Source organism: Glycine soja, chromosome 9 (assembly GCF_004193775.1).
Source record: "Glycine soja cultivar W05 chromosome 9, ASM419377v2, whole genome shotgun sequence".
NCBI classification, from domain to species: Eukaryota; Viridiplantae; Streptophyta; class Magnoliopsida; order Fabales; family Fabaceae; genus Glycine; species Glycine soja.
The window spans coordinates 16,421,023-16,444,327 of NC_041010.1; positions in this window are offsets into that span (position 1 = coordinate 16,421,023).

The following is a 23,305-nucleotide window of genomic DNA, read 5'->3' on the forward strand; positions in this document are numbered from 1 at the left end:
CATCCACTTGGTTGTTCAAAGAGAACAAGGGAGGGTACATCCCTTGTGAATCTTTGGCTTGTAAAGGATTTTACAAGGTTGAAAGAAATCTCAAGAACCGTTGGTTGCTTGGGGACTGGATGTAGACACGGGTTGTTTTCGAACCAGTATAAATCTTGTGTTTGTCTTCTTCTTCCCTACACTCTTTAATTTCCGCTGTGTAGTTTTAATTGTCGCTTTTACTTTTGGTTAAGTTATTGTTTATGTTCTTTACTTTCTTAACTTAGTAGTAAAAGTCTAATTGATTCTAGTAATATTAAGAAGGATAATTTTGTAATTAGTCAAAATACATTAATAATTAATTCAACCCCCCCCCCCTTCTTAATTATTCCGATGCCACTTGATCCAACAAAACCTAACCCAAGATGACTAGGCAAGACATTTAACCAGGTTGAAATAAAACCCGAGATGACCAGATGTCATCTCGTTCTCTATTTCATACAAATCCGTCAACTAAGGAAAAATTGTGCCTAACGCAAAGGACCACTCTCATTATTCTACGACAAGTATCAAAAGCTAAACATTGTATAAGTACAAGACAATAACATGCAAGTCCATGACAAGGCAAGTTACGACAAAAAAGGAAGTGCATTAAAGAAGAAAAAGCATTGCCAAAGTTACAAAGGCGGTACATCCACAAAGCCAACAAAACAAAAGAAAAATCAAAGGAAACACGGCCCATGGGGATTCCTCATTCAATTTCGAGCATTTTGACATATTATGGGCCTCAAACGGATATTCCTATCAAAAGTTATACTCGTTTCAATTTTTGGTACAAAAAAACATTTCATCGTACGTCACTGTAGGCACCCTAAATCGCCACTAGGATTGGCGGTACCACTGCTGCATGGCTATCTCGCCATCAGCAGTGGCGGTTTGCCTTTCTCGCCAGCTACAGTGGCGAGTCCACTGCCACGTGTTTGCAAGAGGCAGTTTTGCCATTGTTGCTGACGTTTTACATGGATTTTACGTAGTAAAACAACCCCATGTTGAAATTTGTTTTAAAACAGTCCCATTTCCAAAATTAGTTTGTAAAGGAAGCCTGAAATAGGCTCCTCTTATCGACTAACAAACTTATCTTTTACTTATATAAAGAAAAGAAAGGACAAATAGAAAAGTAGTTAACTTCTCTGTTCAAGTCTTTCAAGATTATTTATTTGCATTCTAACTTTGTTTTTTTTTTTCAAAATTACATTCAATATTTTATAAGTAATTTTTTTCAAAGGTTTAATTTATTTTAACATATTCCTTGAATATAATTTTAATTTATGGTACATGTCATTAAAATTTTCCATCATAAAGAGTTTGTTAGGAATAAATATGATTTGTCCTGTTATGGGATCAAATGATTATTCAATGAGTTTTGGTTTTGGTCCCCTAATGGTTCCTTATTTTCTTTTTGAAATATAATATAATAAAGTGTGTTGTTTTGGCTTTTATCAATTGTAGTGTCAACCTAAGTGAAATTACACTCTTCAAAATCTTAGTACATCTCCTGATTTTGATATGAAAAAAAAAACAGAAAACATCATCGGTCAAATTACGCCACCATAAATGATTGTAAAATTTAAATAGAATAAAATTAGAAATTTAGACAAAATTAAAGAATGAGTGCATATAAATTTGGAAATCTAAACAATTTTCATGGTTGGGTTTTTCTTTACAGCTTTTTATTGTTGGGTTAAGATCTTGTTTATGTTTATCAAAATCCAAAGCATCTTTTGCATAATTAAAGCCAGCGCCGGAGGGATATTGATTTTGGACAAACAAGGTGTAAAATCTCTCTTAAATCCGTAAATTTGGAACTTAAAATAACTAACGTATAAAAACAAGTTACTTATCTATTCTTTGTTGGCATAAAAACCAAGCACCCTGGGTTAACCACTCCCCGTTTAATTTTGTTGTAGTTCCTCTTTTCTGGCTTATATACGCCCCTTTCAATAACAAAAAAAAAAATGAATATGTAGTGTAAAAAAATAAATAATCATTTCAGCAGCAACACGTTTCCCCAAAGTAAGATCTCAATATAACAACAATAATAATCTCCAGCATGGTTGGTTAACATCATGTGTGTTAGATGATGTTTGGAATGAGGGAAGAGATCACTTTCAAGCATTTGAAAAAATTCTATTCTCTCATCCCAAACACCTCTAGCAAACATCATCTTAAAAGGATTAGAAACCACTTTCGGGACATGGATCGAAACAACGTCGCTGGACAAAGAAAAGGGTGAAATATTTTGGTACAAGGTTTTATGGATAGGTCAAAGCACGCCGCTTCAGAAAGCAGACTAAATAAAAAAGTAGCGTGTAACTACAGCAACCCTAATTTCTCTGATGAAAATCTAGTATATATAGTGGCTGAAGTTAAGTCAATCTTTTTTTCTATGATAGTTTTACCCCTCCACGGTATTTCATAACAGCGGAAGAATGAGTGGTGTTTAAGTCATTTAACACTTGTGGAATCTTTGTTTCGTTTTACAGTTCCGGACATTACTAGCACCACAATTAAATTTCAGATTTTGGTTTTTCTATTTTAGTATTTTAAATTTAATTTTAATTTTTTAAATATTTAATTGTAATATTTAATTATAAATTGATGATTTTAGTTCTCTGATAAATCATTAACAAATAATTATGATTTTAGTTATTAAGATTATTATAAATTAATCAAAATCATTAATTATTAATAATTGAATAAAAAATCATTAATCCTAATTTTTTATATTATTGTGTTGTTCTTTTTCTCCAAATACTTCTTCGGCTTCCATTGTGGCATGCAACTCCATCAGCAATACCACTACATTAATAGTATTTTATTAAAGTTTTTAAATTATTAATAATTTTTATTTAATTTATAATTAATTTAATGTCTCTTGTAATCATAATTATTAATTGATAATCTATAAAGAAACTAAAATCACAAATTTATAAAACTAAGAATCAAATATTATAATTAAAAAAAAAACAAAAATCATAAATTTAAAAAACTAGAAAAACCAAAATTACAATTCAATTGTATTTACATAGAAGTACATTTATTATTATTAATAATGGGAACACAAATTTTGTGTGTCCGTATTTTGGACTACTATATATCTATTACGTTAACTTATTTCTATTGCGCCAAATTAAATTTTATATATTGTGTTTTAGTTAAATATTTTTATTCTGACATGTCTATATTACCTTTGCTATCCCATTATAATAACTTGGCGGGATAATATTTTAATGTTATATTTTATTAAGAATAACTTTTTTATTTTAAAATAAATAAGTCTTAATTTTTTACCAATGTTTTGTTTTTATTCCATTAAATAAAAAAATAATAAATAAAATTATAAGAATTTAGCAATTTTCGTTATACTAAAATTAATATGTAAATCAATGGATAATAAAAAAAATATAACATTTCTTTATACATATTATTATTTTAACAAAATAAAAAAAACAAGGTTCTTACTTCGGTGTAATTTAAAAATAAGTTACACTGATGCGATTTATATATTATTTAATTATATAATCTAATGTGACTTATATCGTCACGTTAGATTATTTAACATATTTTTTTTGTATTTTGTAATCAAAGCTCAAGAATCATTTTGAAAATTTGATTTTTATTTATTTTTAATTTAATTTTTTATTAAAAGGAATTTTATCCCTGATTAAATCATGTTCTTCCTAATTCTAAACTTAGCCTCCACTTTCACGCGGATAATTTTTCTCATTGTCATCAATAGTAGAGCACTTTTCACAAGCTACTCTTGCGCCGCTTCATGTGTCGTTCGTGCCTTCTATCGGGCCACAATTGCAGAAGAGCTCTCGTGTTCCTGTTCTCATTCCCTGTGCAAAAGTTGAAGTTGAGTGTTATTAATATATCTTTTCTTTACTTAAAAAAAATAAAATACTCTAATTATATCTAATAAATTGATCTTGTAATTATCTTTTATCCAACATTAGAATAAATATATCTTTTATTCAAGATGAGAACAAATATATCTAATAAAATTTTGAAATATATTTTTTTTATCTTTATCTTGATTTTATTTATAGTAAATAAGTTAGAGGTGTAAATATTATGCATTTTATAGGGAAAATTGTAAATATTTTTCTCTCTAACTTGTTTATTATAAATAAAATCAAGATAAAGATTAAAAATATATATATTTTGAAATTTTATTAGATATACTTGTTCTAATCTTGGATAAAATATATAAGTTATGTTCGACAAAATTAACTGAAAGCTTAAAAGTTAGCTGAAAACTAAAATGCTAACTTATTAAATTAAAAGTACTCGGTAAAACTAGCCGTTGAAATAGCTAAAGAGTATAAAATGACAGAAAAATAATAAAATCATGATTTATTTTATAAAGGTTACAAGGAAAATAAATAAATATATTGAGAATAAAAGTGGAAGAAAATATAAAAAGTCAAAAACTAGTGTTTTAAAAAATGTAACTTAAAGTAGCGTTTCAAAAAGCATTACACTACTAGACAAAACTGTTGAACAAGTGGTATCGGAGCAGGATTCTTCTTTACAGTTTAAAAACTTCAAGAATAATTATGGTCTCATCTAACTTTCCATTTCCTGAGGGAAATTCTATTAATAGGCCTCTTGTTTTCAATGGCGAGGGTTATCACTGTTAGAAAACCCGAATGCAGATCTTTATAGAAGTCATAGATTTAAATATATGAGAAGCCTTTGAAATTGGTGTCTTTATTCCTACAATGGTAGTGGGAAATGCAACTATAGAAAAACCTAGAGAAGAGTGGAAAAATCTTACAAGAGAAATTTCAAAGAAAAGAAAGCATACATCACTTGGGAAGATAATGACATGGATTCTTCAAGTGATTCAGAAAATGAAATCATAAATCTGGGTCTCATGGCCAAAGACTATGAAAGCGAAGAAGAGCAAAGTTGATACACTAATAGAGGTTGCTCCAAACACATGGCGGGAGATGCATCAAAGTTTATTCATATTTCTCCCAAAGATAGTGAATATGTGATATATGGAGACAACAAACAAAGGTAAAATTGTTGGAGTTGGAAAAATAGTTAGTTTTAAGGCCTTTTGATATCATTTGATTCTCATATATTTTAACAAGCGGTAACATTTTCTTTTGGGCCAAGAAATGATACTTTGAACGGTATGGCATGCTCTACTCTTTTAATTCATTATAAATTGTTGAATGTTTTTCTCCTCTCTGTTCATGATTTGTTTTTGATGTTGACAAAGGGGGAGAGATAGACAAAATATATGCAAAATCAAAGAGAAGTAAACTATACAGATAAATATTGTTTTTGTTGCTCTTAACCTACAGATGATTGTCATAATCAAAAAGGAGAAGAATGTGAATCATGCAGGTTTTGATGATGCTAAAAGGAATTCACTTGATAATGATTGTCATCATCAAAAAAGGGGAGAATGTGAATAATGCAGGTTTTGATGATGCTGAGAAGAATTCACTTGCTAATGATTGTCATCATAAAAAAGGGAGAGATTGTGAATGTATGAAGACATGATTTTGATGATGTCAAAGAATAATCAAACAAGGTTGCTTTCAATATTACTTCAACAAACATTCAAAGGTTAAACATGTGGCGTCCCCAAAATAATGACTGGTTTAATAGTAATGATTTAAATAACAAAAACCATGGTAAATAATTTTTTTTTCATCTTTTTCTTTTTCATTTCTTTCTCTTTTCACAATAATTAGATTCAGAAGGAAAATCCTCACTATAGAGTCTTGAATGGCCAGTTCACAACTCTATTCGGAGTCATTTCTTTCTTATCGCTCGCAATCTCTAAACTATTTTGCTGTTTCAAAAGGCAGAGTATACTAGCCATTACTTTAGGTCGTCACGTGAAAATAATAAAACAAAATACGGTCGGTGAACTCTTTTGCAAATGAAGTTTGCTAATGCTTTCTTTTCAAATAACAAGATTAAACATAAATACATTCATCACTTAAAGCTGTCCAAATATGGGAGTTTTACAAAATAAATAGTGTCATCCAGAGCAAAGGTGTCCGCAATGGTGGCTTCAGCCACATGTATACAATCATCAAATTCCTATACAATAGGTCTACCCGTACAAAAACAAAAGAGTAAACCTAACAGTCAGTCCTAGATACACCCACCCTAAAAAAGTATATAAAACTAGTCCCTAGAACTGTCTACTATGATGAAGAGCCTCCACTGATCGTCATCTCTCCAGGGCCACTATCCTCCGTAGAGTCTGCCTCGGATGCCAACATGACGTCCTCGGGAGAATCCACCTCAGGGAGTGGGTCCTCATCACCCTCTAGAAAATCAAGAGCATCCACAGCAGGCTCAGGAGGTAGCTCCTCGGGATCCTCCTTAGGGTCTTCCTCGGATGACGTTACCTCAATCACTTGGACTGGCTCCACTAGACGGTATGGTGTAGGCGTGGGTAGTATCCACTCCACAGTACGCTGAAGCGTGCGCGCGGGTTCATCTGGATGCACCAATGAAGTAGCTGTAAATCGAATCGTGCCCCGAAATCGGCACCTCGTGTTGCCTTCGAGGGTCTCCCAAGCTCCCTCTAGGCACTCCATCTCCACTCCATCAAGGATTAGCTGCACCGCCATCACGATCTACAAGAAAGAAAAGAAAGGGGTAGACTCTTTCACGCGATATCTAACTACGTAGCAACACAATGCGTCCCATAACACTACATGCAAGTAAAAGGGGTATCTCTAGGCTTTTCATCTCTGGTAATCGATTACACCTCATTGGTAATCGATTACCAGAGGTCAAACTCGAATTACATAGCTTCAGGACATGAAAACCTGTAAAATGCATTGTGTAATCGATTACACATGACTGGTAATCGATTACCAGTGGCTTATTCCTCTGTGTAATCGATTACACAGCTTGGTAATCGATTACCAGAGGCTCCTTCAACATTCCAGTCCCATTTCTAAGCCTGGTAATCGATTACACGCCTTGGTAATCGATTACCAGAAGCCCTCCTAGCTTCCTGGTCTCGTTTTCAAGCCTGGTAATCGATTACCAGAGACCATCTTAGTCTCCTGTCTTTATTTTTAAGCCTTGTAATCGATTACACCCCTTGGTAATCGATTACCAGAGGCCATATCCCATATATCAATCAAAGTTTCACAGCTGGCCAGCCACCACACAAGCCTCCTTGCTTTGTGGTCTTTGTTCCTTTTATCGGTTGACTGCCAGGAGCTCGCCTGTTTAGGTACATCACAGGTTCTCACTGATTGACTATGCCCGGGTTGGGTCGGGATTGGTCAAGCTTGGTTTTGGGCAATAGCACCCCACCTGACGTCCCCAAGGTCTCCTGACCCCCGCGACATATCTCCAGGTACCACTCTGTGGTCAACGAATAAAAGCAGGAAGTCTCACCCTTCTACACTTCCTCATTTCAAGCTTGTCGGATTATGGGGTACCCATCACATGTGGTACTAGGTGGCGGTCGGGCGATGGTGCAAAATGATTCTCCACATCCACAAATCACGTATAACCCACCATCCCCTATTGCCCACCTCCAACTGAGCTCACGTACTCCCACGTAGCCCTTATCCTCGTTCCTCTCAACGCCGGGTCCCCATCAATCCTCCCAAGCTTCCACAACATCCAGGTAATTCCACATCCAATCATCATGGACTAACAAAACCAAGCAAAACAGGGCAAAGGCAGAAAACTCTACCCAAAACACAACTCAAAATCACAGCTTTTCACATACAAATACCCCAGTAACATTTCCTTCGTTCCAATTCGTTAACCGTTGGATCGACTCGAAAATTTTACTGGAAGTCTCTAGTACATAAGTCTACATTTTGACCGTTGGGATCTGCTAGTAAATATCCAGAACTCCATATGTATTACCCTTTTCACAACCAGCCATACACAAGCATTTTTCTGCACTTATACAAAATTTTGCTGCACATTTCAACAGCAAAATTCTGCATAAAGTGCAGATTTCGAAAACCACTCTTGCCTTCATCCAATTTTGCCCAAATCGAATCCTACAAGTCCCAAATCATGTATCAATCATGTCTAAACCAAGGACAAGCTTCAGACCAAAGCAACACAAAATCTAGGTATCCAAAACCCCTCAATTTAATGGATTTTCAAGGTTTGAGAAGTGAAATTGAGAATGGGGTAAATTTGGAGCAAACTCTCACCTCACACAAGTCTATAACATCAATTTAAACTTGCTCAAACTGGATTTACACCTAAAATTCCACCGAATCAAAATTTGACTCCTCAACACCCAATTTTACCCTAGAAATGGCTTTTTGTTCACTTTGGTCATTTGTTTTTCTCTCTTGCACAGCCCAAGCTTTCTCATAAGTCCTAAATGACATTTCAAGCTAGGATTAACTCACTTTAACCTCCAAATACCACTAAATCCAGATTTGGCCTTCCAACTCTCAAAACCTCACTCTTTTTCCACTCATAACACCATATTCTCACTTTCTAACCCTAGGTTAACTCTACCCTTCATCTCTAACAGTTTTCCATAAGCAATTTCAGCACATAAACATCACAAGCATCATCATAAAAACCCTAAAACTAAATGGGTAAGCTTAACTCATCCAAACATGGCAAGTTCAACATGCTTTCAACAAATTTCTTCACAAATAACTATCATGAAGCAGAAACCTAGCAAAACTACCCATCATATCTCCCAAAACCAAATACCCACGAAAATCAAGTGAGAAAGAAGTCTACCCAAACCTGAAATTTTGAAATCCCCCACGTAGAGATGTGCTTCACGACTCTGAAAATGCCTTCCTTTCGCGATTTGGAGTAGAAATGATGATCAAAGGTTGGAGCTTTGTTGGAGCTTCAATGGTGGTTGAGGAAAGAAGAAGAAAGCTACGTGAGAGAGGGAGAGAAAAGGCTTCTGAATTTTTTCTGCTGAGTGAGGGAAGAGAGAGAGAGTTGCTTTTTGGTTTAAAAAAAGGCTTTTCTCTTTCCTATTATTTTATTTTAAGCTATGCCACATGTCTCCATTTGAGTGGAACAAAAGGGCCCACTTTTTCTCTTGATGTGACTCATACTCAGCCACATGAAGAGAAAAATCTGACCTTTGCAACGCTAAAATCCTGCCTTGGTTTGCGTGCCGTTTCTCTGGTTCCAGTTCCTCGCGTTTCTCTGCGCCCGTCGGGGCCAGTTTTCGAAAGTAGGCAATATATATATCAAAACGCTCAGAATGAAACCCCGAGCGTGGTTCAGAGGTTGGTTTTGTTAAATTTTAAGTTGCACGCAAAACGATGATTTTTAGACTAATTAATTGAGAATTAACTTATAACCATCCAATTATGGATTTCTCTTCCTTAATTAGCCTAACCCGCGTATCTTTCCCCCAACATACTTACTTTAACCAGGAGTATATACCTATATACATACACTGAATAATACATATATATATAGCCATTCCAAATACACCGTTTACAAAAATTTCCGGGTAGAAATTTCCAGGATGTCACAATACTCCCACCCTTTTAGGAATTTCGTCCCCGAAATTAACTACTCTATGAACAAACTTGTGTACAATTCTCTCACCCTATCCTCTAACTCCCATGTTGAATCACCCTCATCGGTTCCCCACTGTACCTTCACCAATGCGATCTCCTTTCCTCTCAACGACTTCATTCTTCGGTCAATGATCTTCTGAGGTTGTGCTTTATAGGTGAGGTTATCCTTCACCTGTACCTCGTCCACTGCAAGTATATGTGATGGATCCGGGTTGTACCGTCTCAGTTGAGAGACATGAAACACAGGATGCAAATTCGATAAACTCGGAGGTAAAGCGATTTGATAAGCTACAGGTGCAACCTTCTTCAAAATCTGATACGGGCCTAGATACTTGGGTGTCAACTTCCTAGATTTGAGAGCTCTTCTGACCCCGGTTACAGGAGAAACCTTCAAAAACACATGTTCTGCTTCCTGAAAATCTAGTGGCTTCCTCCTTCTATCATAATAGCTCTTCTGCCTATCCTGAGATGCTTTTATCTTCTCTCGAATCAATTTCACTTGTTCGGTAATCTGTTGTAGCATTTCAGGTCCAAGAAGTACTGCTTCTCCATCATCGTACCAACAAATAGGAGTTTTGCACTTTCGTCCATATAGAGCTTCAAAAGGAGCCATACCTATACTGGCTTGGTAGCTGTTGTTGTAAGTAAATTCAATCAATGGCAAACAATCCATCCAGCTTCCTTGCTGCTCTATAATACACGCCTGAAGTAGATCTTCTAGAGTGTGAATGGTTTGTTCAGTCTGACCATCTGTTTGAGGATGATAAGCTGAACTAAGCTTCAGCTTTGTCCCCAATGCTTCATGTAGACTTGTCCAAAATCGCGAAGTGAACCTCGGATCCCTGTCGGATACAATACTGGAAGGAATTCCATGCAACCTTACTACTTCTTTGATATACAACTCCACTAGCTTCTCCATCCTATACTTCATATTCACTGGAATAAAATGAGCAGATTTGGTAAGTCGATCTACTATGACCCACACAGCATCATGTCCACGACTAGTCTTGGGTAAACTAGATACAAAATCCATAGATATGCTCTCCCATTTCCATTCCAGAATTTCTAGTGATTTTAATTCTCCTCAAATCTTGGTACATCTTAGTCATTCCTGGATGGAAACTAAGACGACTTTTATGCGCTTCTTCCAATATCTTAACTTTCAATTCATCCAAAGGTGGTATGCATATGCTCCCCTTGAATCTAATTAATCCAGTTGTGTCTTTCTTAAACTCCACCTCCTTATCTCCCATTACATCTAACACCTTGCCTTGCAAAAACGGGTCATCCTCTTGAGCCTCGCGTATATGATCTACGAATTCATTTGTGATCTGCAACGCTCCCACAAATAAGCTCTTGGGTCGCATCTCGATTGCTAGATTCAGATATCGGAATTCCTCTATCAATCTCTGCTCCAAACTCATCATAGTCGCAACATGTAAGGACTTCCGGCTTAGTGCGTCGGCTACTACATTAGCCTTTCCTGGATGGTAAGAAAGACCAAAATCATAATCCTTGAGGAACTCCATCCATCTTCGTTGCCTCATATTGAGTTCCTTCTGATCGAACAAGTATTTGAGACTCTTGTGGTCACTGAAAACTTCAAAACGAGTACCGTATAAATAATGCCTCCAAATCTTTAAAGCAAAGACCACCGCTGCTAGTTCCAAGTCATGGGTCGGATAGTTAACTTCATGAGGACGTAATTGACGTGAAGCATAAGCCACTACTCTTCCCTCTTGCATCAACACACACCCTAAACCTTGCCCGCTTGCATCGCAATACACTTCAAATGGTCTCTTAGGGTCGGGCAAAATTAACACTGGAGCTGTTGTCAACCGCCTCTTCAACTCTTGGAAACTTTGATCACACTTCTCGTTCCAAACAAACTTCTCATTCTTACGAGTCAACTTAGTTAGGGGCAATGCCAATTTAGAAAATCCCTCAATGAATTTTCTATAATAACCAGCTAACCCCAAGAAGCTTCGAACCTCCGTTGGAGTTGTTGGTTGTTGCCACTCCATAACTGACTCCACCTTGTTCGGATCCACCGCAACTCCGTCTTTAGAAATCACGTGTCCCAAGAACTGCACTTTCTCCAACCAAAATTCACATTTCGACAATTTGGCGAACAATTTCCTATCCCTCAGGATATGCAGCACAATCCTCAAGTGCTTCTCATGCTCCTCCTTATTCCTTGAATACACAAGGATATCATCAATGAACACAACCACGAACTGATCCAAGTAATAATGGAATATGCGATTCATATAGTCCATGAAAATAGCCGGAGCATTAGTCACTCCAAATGGCATGACCAAATACTCATAATGCCTATACCGAGTCCGAAACGCAGTCTTTGGGATATCTTCCTTCTTAACTCGGATTTGATGATACCCAGATCGTAAATCAATCTTCGAAAATACCGTCGCTCCCCTCAATTGGTCAATCAAATCATCTATCCTTGGTAGAGGATATTTGTTCTTGATAGTGTCCTTGTTTAGCTGCCGGTAGTCTACGCACATCCTCATACTTCCATCCTTCTTTTTAACCAATAAGACCGGCGCTCCCCACGGTGATGCGCTTGGACGAACAAATTGTTTGCTCAAAAGATCCTGCACTTGTGCCTTCACCTCTGCTAGTTCTACCGGGGACATTCTATAAGGCGCGATTGACACTGGATTCGCCCCAGGCACCAAGTCAATAATGAATTCCACTTCTCTCTCTGGTGGTAATTCACAAATATCGTCAGGAAAAACTTCAGGAAATTCCGACGCCACCGGTATACTACTAACTTCAGTGTCCCCTTCCACATTCATAGAGAATAACACCATGTAAGTTCGAACGTCCCCCGTTCCATCGTTGGTCGCATCCTCTTTCAATAGTTCATTTGGAACTACATCTCCACCAAATACTAGCATCTTCTCCTTGCAGTCTAGAAAGATATGGTTAGTAGATAACCAATCCATCCCCAAGATCACATCTAGATGAACTAAAGGTAGGCAAATCAAATCCACCATAAAAGATCGACCCTCAACAATTATAGGACACTTCAAACACACCTGAGAGGTGGTTACAGGCTCGCTAGTTGGAGTAGACACCACCATGTCATATGGTAACTCCGTCGCACATAACCCCAACCTCTCCACACATGCATGAGATATGAAAGAATGCGTGGCACCCGAATCATAAAGTACATCTAGTAGTTTATCAGCAATCAAACACTTACCCCGTATCAAATCGTCGGAGGCAGCCGCTTCTGAACCACTCATAGCAAATACCCGGGAGGGTACTTTTGGTCTTCCACCACTAGTGTTGTTGTTGCTAACATTACCGCTCCTTGTGGAATTAGTGGGTCCACGATTGACGGTGTTGGAATTGGCGGTCACCGTCGGTCTCTCGGTCACCCTTCATTCTCGAGCATAGTGGCCCACCTTGCCACAAACATAACAGCGATTCTCCTGTGTCTGCTGGAGCTGTGGGCAATTCTTCCTAAGATGCGGTCCCCCACACTGAAAACACTGCACCCGAGTCCCCCTTGACTGACTCATGTTGGATGCAGCCATGGGTTGCTTCCCCTTGTTGCTAGCATACGGCTTCATCCTCTTATTACTATCTCCTCTAAAAGGATGGTTTCTCTGTGGTCCTCCAACGCCTCTAGCTTGCCTCTCCTTCATCTTGTCCTCAAAGATCCTGCACTTTGTCACCAGCTGATTAAAATCCGTGATCTGCATATAACTAACCGCTTATTGGATCTCCAACCGAAGCCCATTCTCAAACTGAGCACATAAATCTTCCTCATTCCGAGCATCTTGGTATTGAGGCCAATACTGCAGAAGCTCATTAAACTTAGCCGTGTACTCCCCAACAGACATGTTTCCCTGCTTCAAATCCAAAAATTCCCTCGCCTTCCGCTTCCTGAGATCTCGTGGAAAGTAATTTTCCAGAAATTTGTCCTTGAAGGCATTCCAAGGAATCACGCCTCCAGGTGCAACAAATGAAGGCTTTACAAACTTCCACCAATTCTCGGCCTCTCCTTGGAGCATAAATGTTGCATAAGGAACCTTATGCTCCTCGAGGCAACCCATCGCCTCGAAAATCTTCTCCGTCTCAGCTAACCACAACCTAGCACCTTCCGGATCATAGTCTCCACTGAACTTTGGCGGGTGGTTCTTACGGAAAGCCATGAGTCCCCGATACTCCGCCGGCTCCACATCACGTTCCTGCACCAGAGTTTCCAGCACAACTGTGATGCGGTCGAGGACGTCACGGTTTGGATCCCTACCACGTCCTGCCATACCTATCCTGTAGGGAAACTATTAGTATCCACAAAATCCTATTGAGAGAGTGTACCACACAGACTATGACAGTTATAACAATATCCTTCTCTCTATACATACATATACACACAACAATCCTACTGAATCAATCACACATTCATGCTTAAGACAAGAAGGTAGAAATACACACAATGTGTGACTTAACGTCACTCCCCGAAACCTACTTCCAAGTTTCAGAGATACACAACATTCACACAGCAAGACCATAAACAGGTTCACTAGAATCCAACTTTTGCTCTGATACCACCAATTGTGGCGTCCCCAAAATAATGACCGGTTTAATAGTAATGATTTAAATAACAAAAACCATGGTAAATAATTTTTTTTTCTTCTTTTTCTTTTTCATTTCTTTCTCTTTTCACAATAATTAGGTTCAGAAGGAAAATCCTCACTATAGAGTCCTGAATGGCCAGTTCACAACTCTATTCGGAGTCATTTCTTTCTTACCACTTGTAATCTCTAAACTATTTTGCTGTTTCAAAAGGCAGAGTATACCAGCCATTACTTTAGGTCATCACGTGAAAATAATAAAACAAAATACGGTCGGTGAACTCTTTTGCAAATGAAGTTTGCTAATGCTTTCTTTTCAAATAACAAGATTAAACATAAATACATTTATCATTTAAAGCTGTCCAAATATGGGAGTTTTACAAAATAAATAGTGTCATCCAGAGCAAAGGTGTCCACAGTGGTGGCTTCAGCCACATGTATACAATCATCAAATTCCTATACAATAGGTCTACCCGTACAAAAACAAAAGAGTAAACCTAATAGTCAGTCCTAGATACACCCACCCTAAAAAAGTATATAAAACTAGTCCATAAAACTGTCTACTATGATGAAGAGCCTCCACTGATCGTCATCTCTCCAGGGCCACTATCCTCCGTAGAGTCTGCCTCGGATGTCGACATGACGTCCTCGGGAGAATCCACCTCAGGGAGTGGGTCCTCATCACCCTCTAGAAAATCAAGAGCATCCACAGCAGGCTCAGGAGGTAGCTCCTCGGGATCCTCCTCTGGGTCTTCCTCGGATGACGTTACCTCAATCACTTGGACTGGCTCCACTAGACGGTATGGTGTAGGCGTGGGTAGTATCCACTCCATAGTACGCTGAAGCGTGCGCGCGGGTTCATCTGGATGCACCAATGAAGTAGCTGTAAATCGAATCGTGCCCCGAAATCGGCACCTCGTGTTGCCTTCGAGGGTCTCCCAAGCTCCCTCTAGGCACTCCATCTCCACTCGATCATGGATTAGCTGCGCCACCATCATGATCTACAAGAAAGAAAAGAAAGGGGTAGACTCTTTCACGCGATATCTAACTACGTAGCAACACGATGCGTCCCATAACACTACATGCAAGTAAAAGGGGTATCTCTAGGCTTTTCATCTCTGGTAATCGATTACACCTCATTGGTAATCGATTACCAGAGGTCAAACTCGAATTACATAGCTTCAGGACATGAAAACCTGTAAAATGCATTGTGTAATCGATTACACATGACTGGTAATCGATTACCAGTGGCTTATTCCTCTGTGTAATCGATTACACAGCTTGGTAATCGATTACCAGAGGCTCCTTCAACATTCCAGTCCCATTTCTAAGCCTGGTAATCGATTACACGCCTTGGTAATCGATTACCAGAAGCCCTCCTAGCTTCCTGATCTCGTTTTCAAGCCTGGTAATCGATTACCAGAGACCATCTTAGTCTCCTGTCTTTATTTTTAAGCCTTGTAATCGATTACACCCCTTGGTAATCGATTACCAGAGGCCATATCCCATATATCAATCAAAGTTTCACAGCTGGCCAACCACCACACAAGCCTCCTTGCTTTGTGGTCTTTGTTCCTTTTATCGGTTGACTGCCAGGAGCTCGCCTGTTTAGGTACATCACAGGTTCTCACTGATTGACTATGCCCGGGTTGGGTCGGGATTGGTCAAGCTTGGTTTTGGGCAATAGCACCCCACCTGACGTCCCCAAGGTCTCCTGACCCCCGCGACATATCTCCAGGTACCACTCTGTGGTCAACGAATAAAAGCAGGAAGTCTCACCCTTCTACACTTCCTCATTTCAAGCTTGTCGGATTATGGGGTACCCATCACATGTGGTACTAGGTGGCGGTCGGGCGATGGTGCAAAATGATTCTCCACATCCACAAATCACGTATAACCCACCATCCCCTGTTGCCCACCTCCAACTGAGCTCACGTACTCCCACGTAGCCCTTATCCTCGTTCCTCTCAACGCCGGGTCCCCATCAATTCTCCCAAGCTTCCACAACATCCAGGTAATTCCACATCCAATCATCATGGACTAACAAAACCAAGCAAAACAGGGCAAAGGCAGAAAACTCTGCCCAAAACACAACTCAAAATCACAGCTTTTCACATACAAATACCCCAGTAACATTTCCTTCGTTCCAATTCGTTAACCGTTGGATCGACTCGAAAATTTTACTGGAAGTCTCTAGTACATAAGTCTACATTTTGACCGTTGGGATCTGCTAGTAAATATCCAGAACTCCATATGTATTACCCTTTTCACAACCAGCCATACACAAGCATTTTTCTGCACTTATACAAAATTCTGCTGCACATTTCAACAGCAAAATTCTGCATAAAGTACAGATTTCGAAAACTACTCTTGCCTTCATCCAATTTTGCCCAAATCGAATCCTACAAGTCCCAAATCATGTATCAATCATGTCTAAACCAAGGACAAGCTTCAGACCAAAGCAACACAAAATCTAGGTATCCAAAACCCCTCAATTTAATGGATTTTCAAGGTTTGAGAAGTGAAATTGAGAATGGGGTAAATTTGGAGCAAACTCTCACCTCACACAAGTCTATAACATCAATTTAAACTTGCTCAAACTGGATTTACACCTAAAATTCTACCGAATCAAAATTTGACTCCTCAACACCCAATTTTACCCTAGAAATGGCTTTTTGTTCACTTTGGTCATTTGTTTTTCTCTCTTGCACAGCCCAAGCTTTCTCATAAGTCCTAAATGACATTTCAAGCTAGGATTAACTCACTTTAACCTCCAAATACCACTAAATCCAGATTTGGCCTTCCAACTCTCAAAACCTCACTCTTTTTCCACTCATAACACCATATTCTCACTTTCTAACCCTAGGTTAACTCTACCCTTCATCTCTAACAGTTTTCCATAAGCAATTTCAGCACATAAACATCACAAGCATCATCATAAAAACCCTAAAACTAAATGGGTAAGCTTAACTCATCCAAACATGGCAAGTTCAACATGCTTTCAACAAATTTCTTCACAAATAACTATCATGAAGCAGAAACCTAGCAAAACTACCCATCATATCTCCTAAAACCCAATACCCACGAAAATCAAGTGAGAAAGAAGTCTACCCAAACTTGGAATTTCGAAATCCCACACGTAGAGATGTGCTTCACGACTCCGAAAATGCCTTCCTTTCGCGATTTGGAGCAGAAATGATGATCAAAGGTTGGAGCTTTGTTGGAGCTTCAATGGTGGTTGAGGAAAGAGGAAGAAAGCTACGTTAGAGAGGGAGAGAAAAGGCTTCTGAATTTTTTCTGCTGAGTGAGGGAAGAGAGAGAGTTGCTTTTTGGTTTAAAAAAAGGCTTTTCTCTTTCCTATTATTTTATTTTAAGCTATGCCACATGTCTCCATTTGAGTGGAACAAAAGGGCCCACTTTTTCTCTTGATGTGACTCATACTCAGCCACATGAAGAGAAAAATCTGACCTTTGCAACGCTAAAATCCTGCCTCGGTTTGCGTGTCGTTTCTCTGGTTCTAGTTCCTCGCGTTTCTCTGCACCCGTCGGGGCCAGTTTTCGAAAGTAGGCAATATATATATCAAAATGCTCAGAATGAAACCCCGAGCGTGGTTCAGAGGTTGGTTTTGTTAAATTTTAAGTTGCACGCAAAACGATGATTTTTAGACTAATTAATTGAGAATTAACTTATAACCATCCAGTTATGGATTTCTCTTCCTTAATTAGCCTAACCCGCGTATCTTTCCCCCAACATACTTACTTTAACCAGGAGTATATACCTATATACATACACTGAATAATACATATAGATATATAGCCATTCGAAATGCACCGTTTACAAAAATTTCCGGGTAGAAATTTCCAGGATGTCACAAAGTATTGCTTCAAGATTAATACAAGGTTGCTTCAACAAACAAGCATTGCTTCAAGATTCATTCAAATCAGCTTTTTCCTCAAAACACATTGTTTTCAACATATCAAGGCACTGGTAATCGATTACCAGGCAGTGTAATCGATTACTAGAAGACAATTTTGCAAATCAACTTCTTAAAAGGGTTTGAAATTTGAATTTTGAAAGTTGTAATCGATTACCATTGATGTGTAATCAATTAGCAGCAACGAAACTCTTGAAATTCAATTTAAAAAGTCATAACCCTTCAAAATATAAATGTGTAATCAATTACCAGAAACCTGTAATTAATTACCAGTGAAGAATTTCAGAAAAAGCTTTTTGAAAAGACACATATCTTCAAACCATTTTGAAAAGGCACGAAAGGCCTATATATATGTGTGTGTCTGACTTCAAAAAGCAAGAGAGAGATATTCTAAGAGAACTTCATTGTCAAATGTTTTCTCAACAACTCTTGGGCAAACACTTGCAAATCTATTGAGAGTTCATCCAGGAATATCAAATTGTATTATCCAGTCTAAAAGAGAGAAATCTTTCTGTTCATCTCATAAAGTAAGTTATAATCAAGAGACTAGTTGTCTCTTGAATTGTGAGTTTCCTGAACACAAGGGAAAGAGATTCCTTAGGTGTTCAGAAGTTGTAAAAATGTTTTTTACAAAGTTAGTGATAATCTCAAGTGGGTGACTTGAGGACTGGATGTAGGCACGAGAAGTGGCCGAACCAGTATAAATCAAGTTTGCATTTCTCTCTTCTCTTATCTCATTTATTTATTGCAATCAATTTTATCTTACACATTTAAAAGAACATTGTTAAATTGATTGCTTCTTCTTCTTCTGCATTCTAAGCTTATCATTTAAAAGGGGGTTAAAGTTTGTTAGTGGGAAAATTGTACAACTTAATTCACCCCCCTCTTAAGTTATTGAGGTCACTTGTCCAACAAAAACACTTTTTACGTCGGTTAAAAGACACATTCGATGATGGTTCTTAACCATCGTCGTAGGCAATGTCGTAGAAAGTGAAGATTCCGTGAAAAATCGTATTAGAAAAAGGTACCCTTCTAAGACGGTTTTTAGCTAAAAATCGTCTTAGAAGGGTCAACTTTCTAATACGATTTTTCATAGAGCCGTCTTAGAATGTATTTCTTTTAAAAAAATTAAAATATATTGAGGATTCTAAGCTGATTTTGTCAAAATATTTTTTAGATAATTGTCTTAGAATGTGCTTTTTTTAAAAAAATTTAAAAACCACAATTGAACCACATGCATACACTGAAAAAAAATTTCAAACATTTATATAATTTTCTACAATTGTGAAATTTTATACATAATTTATATAATCTAATACTATACATGTAAAAATTCTCAAAAAAAAAAATTACTCAAAATTCATGATATTCACCATCAACAATAAAAAGGCATGTGTCTTAAACAAAACAAACAAGTAAATAGAAAACTATTATTAAGTGAATTTCGTATGAGTATATGGCAAAGAAAAATGTGAAACGATTACCTCAAAGCCAAGCCGAATCAATTGATAATATTGAGCAATAATTTGACAAGATCCTGTCAACATAAATACAAGGAATTGGGAAGGACAAAAGAAAAAATAATATTATGCTAAAACATTCATATGATTGCTATAGAAACCAAATAACACTAATTGTTTTCCCCATGCTTATTATGACAAGTATCTAATCAACATATTTAACAATTAGATCTATACACACAATCCTTTATCACATGTATGATCCAAACAAATTCAATGGGGTTGAACTCAATTTTGTTTGCAAGAACACAAGTTAGTTTTCCTCACAAAATAGCTTGCAAACAACAACACACAAACAAATCTATTTGAAATCTAGCAATAACATGTAGAGGTCTCATAAAATCTACATTTTGGGGTAGGACTTAAGCAGATTCAAAATTATCAAAGGCAAACTGAATATAAAATTATCAATAAAACATCATTTTTTAGACAGTAAGGCATTATTCATTTAGACATAACATAACACTCTAAGCTGAAATAAGATAGTTGTTGCTCACTTAAAAAGGGTTTCAATGGATTATGTCATTCAAACAAGGAAACAAAAGATAGATTCTTCAAAACAACTATTAATTGCATTTGAGACATATACAAATAATGCCTAAATTGCATATAGATACAAAGATATTAATTGCATAAAAAAATCAAATACATGTATCAACTCATACATTTGTTACCTTTGGAGAAATTCAATGTGAAAGTGGGCTGATCAATCTTTCAATCTCAAACTTGGTACATGTACTAGTACGTGGTACCTATAGGCATGCAATTCGTCACTTTTACATTATTATTATAGGACTTTCTTCAAAGAGAACCTGTATGCAGCATGTGATAAGGTGAATTCCGGTAAGCGATACAAAGGATTATTGAGAGAATTCTTAAATGTACCTATTTCCCATGATATGATCATGCTCCTTGGTTCTACTATAAACTAAAGCATTTTGGTTCTACTATATTTCAAAGTAATTTTTAGGATTAAATGTAGCAATTTCCCATGATATGATCATGCACCTAACACAAATTAAAAGTTGTTTGAAACTACATGGCATCAAAAATAATTTGAGACCTACCTGCACATTAGCCCCAGTAACTATGTTGGGCTTATCATATCGTTTGCCTTTTGTTTTTCTCTTTGTCTGGCATTTCCTTTAATAAGCTAGACCTACCAACATTATTGCCTCTGATGACCCCACAGTTCCCACACCTATTGCAGTCTCATCATCACATATAGGAACATGAATAGATTTGCTATGATATTAACACATCGGTTCTGCAGAATTTAACAAAATGAAACTAATCAATCTTTTAGTCTCAAACTTCATCTGAAAATAATCATATAAGGATCCATATATAATATCAGTATCTTCAAATTTACTAGTGAACTTTAGATATAGAACATTGGTATGCAATGATTTTGTTTAAAACAAAGTAATCTACAATAAATCTTCATCTGACAACGAAAAACATAAGATCTAAGAAGTTACCATCAGATATAATAAATTTTCATTAGTGTAAAAAAAATCAGCAATACTTTATTTTTCTTAATACCCCTACCTTTTCTTTGAAAAATTCCCTTTAATAAAAAATGCAACTTGAGTAGAGAATAATAATTTTAGGGGGGCAGAGGAAGGGGGAAAATTAGAAATATTTGGCATACAAAAAACTAAAATTCTACATAATTAAACAAATGAATAATCAAACCTTTTCCACACTTAATAACTTCAAAACATAAAACATATTTCCCACAATTGTAGACTACTAGTATTTTTTAAAATCCTTTTTTGACAGACTGAACTTCAAGGACCTAAATATCATATCTAGATCCAAAATTCCTTTGCATGTTTTTAGCAGTCTCATGAAGCAGTCATTCTCTTAAACCACGGTCCATTGTGACATGAAAGTTTGGATTAAGGTTGCAGGTAGACTACAAGACTTTATACCACTAGTAATTTCATAAAGGAGAGATAGGTACCTTTGCAACTATGTTTGCACCACTGACAATGGAGTAAAGGCTATTGACCTTCTTTGCAACCACAAATTTGATAGATGGAAAACTATTAGACAGCTTCATTTCATATTTCCTTGCATCTCCAACTATATCTATATAAACCTGCAAGGAACAAATTATGCTTTTCTCGCCTCAATAATTGAATTATCATCTACTTACTACTTAATATCACACCCAATATACTTAGCAACAACAAGGTTTAACAGACTCTCTTTTGGTACTTAATTCCACTTAATGTCCAAGGGAAAAAAATTAACCACATTGCTCTCATTGAACCTCTAATCATTTGAGCTACATGTTCATGGTCTATGATATTATAAGAGGACAATAAGCAAAAAGTATCATAGCACCAGTCTTGATTTTCTATCAACTCCAAATCTTATAAGGAAAAAATAAAAATGCTCATCCCAATGGCAGAGGTGTGAGACTTGAGAGGCATTGAAAGGAGAGTACTTAATTAGTGGAAGTTGTAATATGAAAGAATGAAGATGTGTTCATTTATGTTGCTTGGCTGTGATAAGCCATTAAGTGTAGTGACCATTCAAGAAAATGCACTAGCAGTACAAAGATACAAGCCAACACACAAACTTTGATACACTAAATGACCTTGGAATGATGACAAAGCTTTTAGGTGCTTTAATACACCAAAAACCCTGTACAAAACCAAATAATTTTGGAAGCATACTTGATGTAGCAAACCCAGTGCATGAAATTGTACAAGGGATGCTCTTGATTCAACAAATTCCTAAACCTCATTGCTCCATCTTTTTACAATTGCAGGATACTTAGGATACTTGATAACTCAGTACTTCACAGGAGCTACTAGTTTTTTATTAGGATACTTGATAACAAATATCCCTTGGATCACTACTAACTCAGTACTTCGCAGGAGCTACTAGTTTTTTTTTTTTTTTTTATCAAATTGCTGTATGTCGAGTATGATTTTGATATTATAACCCCCTCCAACCACTGTCATAGAAAATATCAAATATCACCAATATATTTGACACTTATTTTTCGTATCTTTACATTATTAAGTTGCATTGATATTTTGGTGTAGAAATAGTATATTCACCATATATATGTGTATATATATATATATATATATATATATATATATATATATATATATATATATATATATACACACACACACATATAAATAATAAGGATTAAGCTTACTGTCGCAGAGAAATGAAAGAAAAGGGATAGGAATACATAAAAGTTGAAATTTGGAAACAAATGTTCTCAAAAACATCTTTTAGTGTAATTATCTCTTTTAAATATTTAGTAGTTAATATGCAAGTCATATTTGATGTTTTCTAATGGTCACATAACATGGTAAAGTTCATAATGAAACAAAAATAGAGAAATGTTATTAACTAATATTTGTATGACATTTTCTGATCTGTATAATTTAAAAATCTGAGCAGGCTCCGAATTGTTAAGATACTCTTCCTTCTTCCTTGCAGCTTGTGCCTCAATCATCTTCTGGTTAGCTCCAAGCATTAACTTGCTTTCCACACTACTTTTGTAACCCACTACAACAAAAATGAAAAGTACTTTGGATTGGATTACTAAATAGAACTGTTGATCTTATCTTTATGCAAGAACTTACAAGATTTTTTGCTTTATTCCCAAATCATAGTCACTTATTTATT